The 6,922-nt window shown below is 43.4% G+C and overlaps 1 long non-coding RNA gene across 3 annotated transcripts in view; it reads right to left on the minus strand.

Moving 5' to 3' along the window:
- The window catches only part of LOC148881459 (uncharacterized), a 61,654-nt gene that overhangs the window by 46,002 nt on the left and 8,730 nt on the right, over nucleotides 1-6,922 (minus strand). For all 3 annotated transcript variants that reach the window (XR_016113724.1, XR_016113723.1, XR_016113722.1), the window contains exon 3: nucleotides 35-153. This is a non-coding gene — a long non-coding RNA (uncharacterized LOC148881459). The remainder of the gene's footprint in view (nucleotides 1-34; nucleotides 154-6,922) is intronic.

The following is a 6,922-nucleotide window of genomic DNA, read 5'->3' on the forward strand; positions in this document are numbered from 1 at the left end:
TTGAAACTACGCTGGGGGTGTTTTTTAAACTTACTTTGACTTCCTTCTAACAGCTTGCGTATTCTCCATCAATGTGCGTCCAATTCAAGTTTGGTTCGTTGAATCTCTTCTTCTTTTCCTTTCGGCGTTTCCCTTGACGGGGTCGCGTTGAATCTGAAAAGGAAAAAAAAAAAAACACATGAACTTGAATGACTTTATTTTTTCTTCTAATGTTCAGAGGCACAGGTTGTTTACATTGCCGCTTTTGCGTCATTTCCACTCAAGTGGGAATGCTCATAGTTTTTGGTGTCAGGATGGGAATAAAATTGCGTAACATGGCGTCAAGTGTCCCGATGCCGCATCCAAAACTCGAGTCAAAAGAATATAGTTGGTGGCGGTGAAAATTGCATAACTCGGCGTCTGCTAAGGGCCGTGCGTAACAAGTGCAAGTTAGCGTGTACACGTAAAAGTCAATCCGTCAAAACATTTCGGCTCGCTTGTGCGTCGGCATACAAAACAAACTGCGCCTTTTCTTTGGGGTCCGACAGTTCAATTTTCCACTTGTGCAAAGAGAATCAATACATGTCAGTAATAACATTAGCCAATCAATTTCCGCTATGTGCGGGGATGTCACATGATCCACTTGACCCTTGCCTTATCATTTTCACCCAACATGAAAACAATCAAGAAAAAAAAGTGACTTTTGAGAGTGACAGTACGTCATTGGGCTGTGGCGAATCACAAGAGATATAAAATTCACCTTTGCCTGTAAAAACCGCAACTTCTCTATTGAGGTTGCGTTTTTGAGTCATGTAGAAACACAGAAATTAGCACAGTAGCTTTTGAGCTACATTGTTGCTATTATTGTTTTGAGGCCCCGATTTAATTTGTTTTTAAACTGGATTTCTGTCATCATATTTACTGTTCAGAAAACATAGTAGCCATTTTTGAGTATATGGAAGCGATTTAGCATGTATATAAGATTTATTAATAGTCTACAATGAAGCGACCAAAATGACATTAGAGGTGTGCAGTGTTGACTAATTAGCGGGCGAGTCAAAAATGTAACCTAGGAAACGTATTCAACCATTAAAATGACCGTGCCAATCATGGCCGACGACGTTGATGTCAGCGATGACCACTGAAGAAAAAAAAATGAATATAACTGGCAGCTGAGGGGATGAGATCATTTTGTCCCGATTAAAACATAAAAATTAAATAATCAGTTTCCTTTCACCTCCTTAAAATGTCATTTCAGGTTATCCCTGTGTATTTTTTCCCCCCGCAAGCTATTTGCCATCTGCTCCTTTCCAGACTTCCGCATTCAAATCCAGTTTTCTTCTTTTTCCAATTAGAAAGAAAATTGGCAATGAGCTGCGGTTAAAAAGTCCTTGACTGCAATACAGGCGGCCAACAAAAGTGGACAACTCACATTTTGTTTTTTCGGAAGCCATAATTCTCTAAACAATGTCTCCGTTGCAATGCAATTCATTCAAGATTGGGCTTCACGTTGTGGTTGCGGGCTTGCACTTGGGGATGTTTAAAATAATTTAAAAAAAAGAGACAGCAATAAAGAAAAGCATCTTGATCGCCAAGGGAAAAATTCCATGACTTTGCCATAACCTGGAGTGGATATTAATAGTCTACACGTGCCTGTTTTTTTTTTGGTAACAAAATCAAGACCACGCTACATTTAAAACCATTTTCCACTGTAAATATGCCCTAGGATGTGTACATCTCAATAAAAATAAGATGGCATGTGAATAAAACGGACTGAGATCATGGACTTGCAAAAGTGTGCACACCCTCTAAAATATTTGTTTTACTTTATGAGCAGATGCCTAAAGGGTTTTGTGCCAAGATTCGCGGCTAATTTGAACTTTGAACTAAGTATCGTTGTTATGATTCACACGAGCGCGTTGGTCTTGTGGTGATGAGCTGAGAGCACTTTTGCCATTTTGGGTGCCTAAACAAAAACACTTGCAAAATGAAATGGACTTACAAACACGAATAATAATAATCAAGATAATCACAAACAGCAACGATCAATACAATAGTCTTAGCACTTTCGCGGTCTTGAAAGCCACGGTGAGCTTCATTGGGAAATACTGAACAGGTGGGCCTGCAGGAGGGAAACGCCTTTTACTCCAGTCACGCGTTACATTTTTAGATGATAAAAATCTGCCATTTGAACAATTGCGAGTGCAATTTTTAGACATTCTTGATGTGATTGTCCATTCCTGTTTCCGGAAGTGGAGACTATTTTTTATTTAGTACTGTAGAGCCATGTTTTAATTGACACCAAGCCAAATTCCGGACATATTTTGGTGTGTCTGTAATTGATCGACCGACGCAATGTTGTCACATCCTTTTCCCGACAGAAACTCCGTCAGTTCGTGTCCTCGCGACCTCCATTTGTGGTCAGAGGAAACTGTCACAGCGAAGGCATGTTGCTGCACTTCCTGTACGGCAATATTACTACACACTGAGAGTGAAGTAGACAGGAACTCTGGAGCCTTATCGCTGTCCGACGAGGCCTGTTATTTGGAAGCTTATCTGTACCACGAGCAAACGGGTGACTGCATTTTTGGACCCGAGTGCCTGCGATGTTGTCAGCGTGCCAAAAAAATAAATGTCAGCGTAATTTTGTCGTCAAGCAGAGCCAATTGGAAACTGGTAACATTTTATTGTATTTTTTTTTAAATGGCTTCATAAAAACAATCAAGTTTAGTTTGGATCGATGAAAAGCTTTCTTCAGCCGTCATCTGTACTTCTTTGAAGGTGTCGGACGTTTCGCTTCTTATCCAAGAAGCTTCGTCAACAAACTAAAGTCTTACTGGTAGTTTCGGCCCTATAAATAGATATCCCTACTGTCCAGACGTGGCGGTGGCGGACTCTGCTATGATTGGTCGCTGCTCTCGGGTTGGGGGGAGCAGGGGACTAATCCCTGTGGCTCCACTGATCGCTTCTATTGTCCTAACTGACGACTGGCCTGATATCACCTCATCAGCATAACAAAGCCTACGTTGCCTAAGCAGTCTATTGTACGAACGATCCAAATTGAACCTCACCCCACCATTACGGTTTAAGGAAGGATTTTGCTGTTTTATGAAAATAGCTTCTTTTACTCCCCTTACTTGAACTTACACAGGCGTATTTTAGTTTGGATTGTCTGTGTCAGAACAAAGAAATGAGACAAGCCCTAAAGCGACCTGACGTTTACCAACTTTCACGTGAAACCATTTTGGCGGTGATTATACCCTGCATGTTGATGATTCAGAGACATGGCTGACGCTCCCAAAAAGAATAAGTACAGGGAAGGTACGAGAGGCTCCCACATCAGAGACCGTGAGGCTAAATCAAGGCTAAAAAGTCACGAGTCTCGCTGTCTCTCGCTCTAAGTACCATGGTGTGGATGAGAGAATCCCCCTCTGGGTCACTTGAGCACTATAATTCCAATGCCACAGCTCCAGCACTGTAAAGTGAGTGAGCACCCGAAACATTCTCACCGCTAGCTGAGTTGATGCGGAGCGACCGAAGCCGTCAAACTGAGCTGACCTGACTTTCCAAATCCACGCGGGCCCGATTAAGTCAAAGAGTTGAAGATGCAAAATAAAGTTCAGGTGGTCTCATCATATTTTTGTGTTGTTGTCCCTTAAGAGGTTTTGTGCTCACACTGAAATTTGGAATGACTCAGCAAGGCACTTAGAAGAGGATATGGATGCTTTTGCAGCACATATATCACAAAATCCACTCCAACACGGGCGTCAGAACTTCAGATTCACTTTTTACGAAAATACAATACAATGCAAGACATATTGATTTACTGTATATCGCGCTTTAACAGAAGGTGGAACTGTAACAAATGGCTTAACTATGATATACAGGAAATAAAGTAGTCACAAAGATAGCAGAACGCACTAGGGAGTAAAAAAAAGCGGTGAATATGATAATGACATCAACCACAGAGCATTTTAAAGATAATGACGGTGTCAGGTAAGCTCTCGGTTGCATTTGCCATTGCCTTGATAGGTATCCAATCATTGACGTGGTCAATGACAAGAGAAACGCCTCCGAGCAATCTAAAATGCAAACTTCTTTTCTTATGTCATCCCACTCGCCCAAACATAAACATGTGGCACCTCGTGGGCAAAGAAAAGCAACTGTTACATTGAAGTGGAAGGTGATACAAGATTTTTTGTGACTTAATCTGACAATCTAGGTTAAGGAAAAAAAACACTAAATATTTTTGCATGATGAAAGCATGAAAATAATTTTTGAAGAGTGCGACCTTTGACACACTTCTCCCTCCCTTTGTGTCTGGGCTCGACTGTATAAAGCTCAGCGAACGGAGGGGAGAGCGAGGAATCATCAGGTTCACAGGGTGGCGACAGGGCCATCCCGGGTGAAAAGTTTTCAGAGATTGAGACGGGCGGCCTCCCTCACCCCGCTGGGGCCCCTAAAGCTAACGCAAAACCGCCATTTTTCCTGCAGCCCATCCCATTTGTGCTCCTGTCAAAGAGAATGCGCCCGCTAAACCACTTTCCCACCACTAAGAGGATTACTAAGGAAATGCCCGCATATCAAGGTGGCACATTTGGACACAGGGCGAGTTTCATATCAATAAGGAAAACGAGGCGAGATTTCCTGCGGGGCGCCACGTCGAGACATCAATTGCTTACGTGTCATTTAGTATTTCAATAATGCAGCCATTTTTGATTTGCAGTCTGGAGCACGTACCGTGCGACATTTTTCTTCCATTAAGATTTCCCTAACGTGAAATGTTAAGCGCGGAAGTCAACGGGTGAAAAGACGGCCAGCTAATCCCGTGATGCTTACTTAACTCCATTCTTACCTACGTTGCACGGGCGTGTTTAGTTAACAAATGTTTGCGTAGCGGGCGAGGGATTCGCAAGTCATCAGGATCATGGGAGCGTACGTGCGTGAGGCGATGTGACAAGGTTGCCCAAAAGATAACCTACTTCCTCTGTGGCCACTTGTTTATTTTACAGTCTGATGCCCACCCTCGGTCTCTTTTGTTGTTGTTCCTGTGGGCGGACGCGAAAATGGACACAAGTGGGATATGTGACCGAAATATGTTCAGCTGTCCAGGTCGGAGCATCTTTAATGGTCAATGTTCTGGTTATGTTCTCAAGCTGTACTTAGCGCTCAAACCTTTGCTCAAGGTTTGAGCCCACCCCTTACGGCGATACAAACCCAACAACCCCGATTTTCCCAAATAAAGCCTGGAGAGCGCGAGACCTCCCCGCCGTCTATATTGTAAGGAAAACACCTCCGGGGAGGCGCCGTGTTCCAAGAACGCTCACAGTTGGGGCAGGGTGACTAAGGTCGGAGAGCAAGAAAATCCTTCTGCCTTTTGTGCAAAAGGGGTGGGGGTGTATTACAGTCTGGCGTTGGCATGTCGCTGGAGCTTGGAGTGATCGCTACGCAGGGAGGTGATTGGCGTTCTTGGTGGGAGGGAGAGAGATATGATACGCCAGGAAGCGGGACAGTTATACAACGTCATGGCAGCCGAGGAGGCGTGAATGGAATTTTAAGGAAGATACACTTGCTAGCTACACCGTTGGCGTCAAATTCAGCACTTGAGGAGAAGCTTTAACCCTTTCAGGGACCGCCGTTACGACACTGGACAGATTGGCGCGTTAACATTATTGGGTGCGTGAAAAGGGGGAAGTACATGTCTGAATCTTGGATGACACTATGTTTGTTTGTACCTGCACAGTGTAAGCATGTGCTATTTTTTTGTAATTGAATAAAGGATGCTAAAAAATATTACTGAGGCCCAAACGCTTAAAAAATGTGTGGAGCGAAATTTAACGGGTCGACATTTATCCTAATGCTAATAAATAGCTAGCTATCTAGCTTGTTAGCTAGATAGCTGGCCAGAATGTAGATAGCTAGAATGTAGCACGTAGATAGCCGGATAGCTAGATAGCGAGCTGGATAGTTTGATAGCTAGATAGAGAAAAGTGCTTAAGTTGAAAGACTTTTGCGTTCTGTCATATTTTATATTGACTTCACGATTTTGCCGCAACAGTCACTGCCTTTACAGCAGCTCCTATATTTTGTTCTCATACTTCTTTTTCCTTCCTTTCATGACTCTGCTGCTGTGAATGGGGAATGTCTCCACTGTGAGACTAATAAAGGTTACTTGAATGTAACTTTGAAGAAACTACAAAATAACAAAGCGTGGCAAGATCGATCCCACATGAGTTTTTAAGAAGCAAATTGCTTTGCAGCCAAGCGACAACGCAACGTCAGGGTCACACCCGTAAAAGTCAGTCGAGCCGCATTGTTGCGCACCTTCCAGCTTTCACCCGCCCTGGAGCTTACGTGGCTTCTGCATAATCATTCGCATCCATGCGACGTTTGACTGACAGCGCAAACACACGCAGATTGATGTTCAACTGTAACTGTGTGAATTGCTACAGCCTCTTATGTTGTTTGTATGTATGTCTTACGTTGGTGAAAGGGTAGCGGGACCAAGTCGTCTGACCACGCTCCAGTTTTTTTTTTGATCCGATTTAGGTCCGGCAGATAAAGTCTGCAAACAAAGGCCTATACACAGAAAGCATACCCGTTCGCGGGTGAAACAAAATCGGGAAAATCTGCAAGGGGGAGAATTGCGCTAGTGTGCTAACTCGGTCATTTACCAACGAGGGGAGGGTTGGGGCATGGCAATAATTAATATTCCTACTGTACATACTTTACTCGCGTTATGACTAAATGAGAGTTACATTATTTTCCTGTTTGTTTCAACATTTATTATGTAATTGCACAGCGGGGGGTAGGGGGGGGTCACAGGACGTTGTGACATCACTCGCTAGCGGCGAAATTATTCAGTTCTGTGTTGTGATCAGGTCGGTGGTAAATAGAACATAGAAGAGGTTCATCATGCACAAAAATAATCGGGCCCGGTCTT

Source organism: Hippocampus bargibanti, linkage group LG22 (genome assembly GCF_051943395.1).
Source record: "Hippocampus bargibanti isolate YZ-2025 linkage group LG22, ASM5194339v1, whole genome shotgun sequence".
Lineage (NCBI taxonomy): Eukaryota > Metazoa > Chordata > Actinopteri > Syngnathiformes > Syngnathidae > Hippocampus > Hippocampus bargibanti.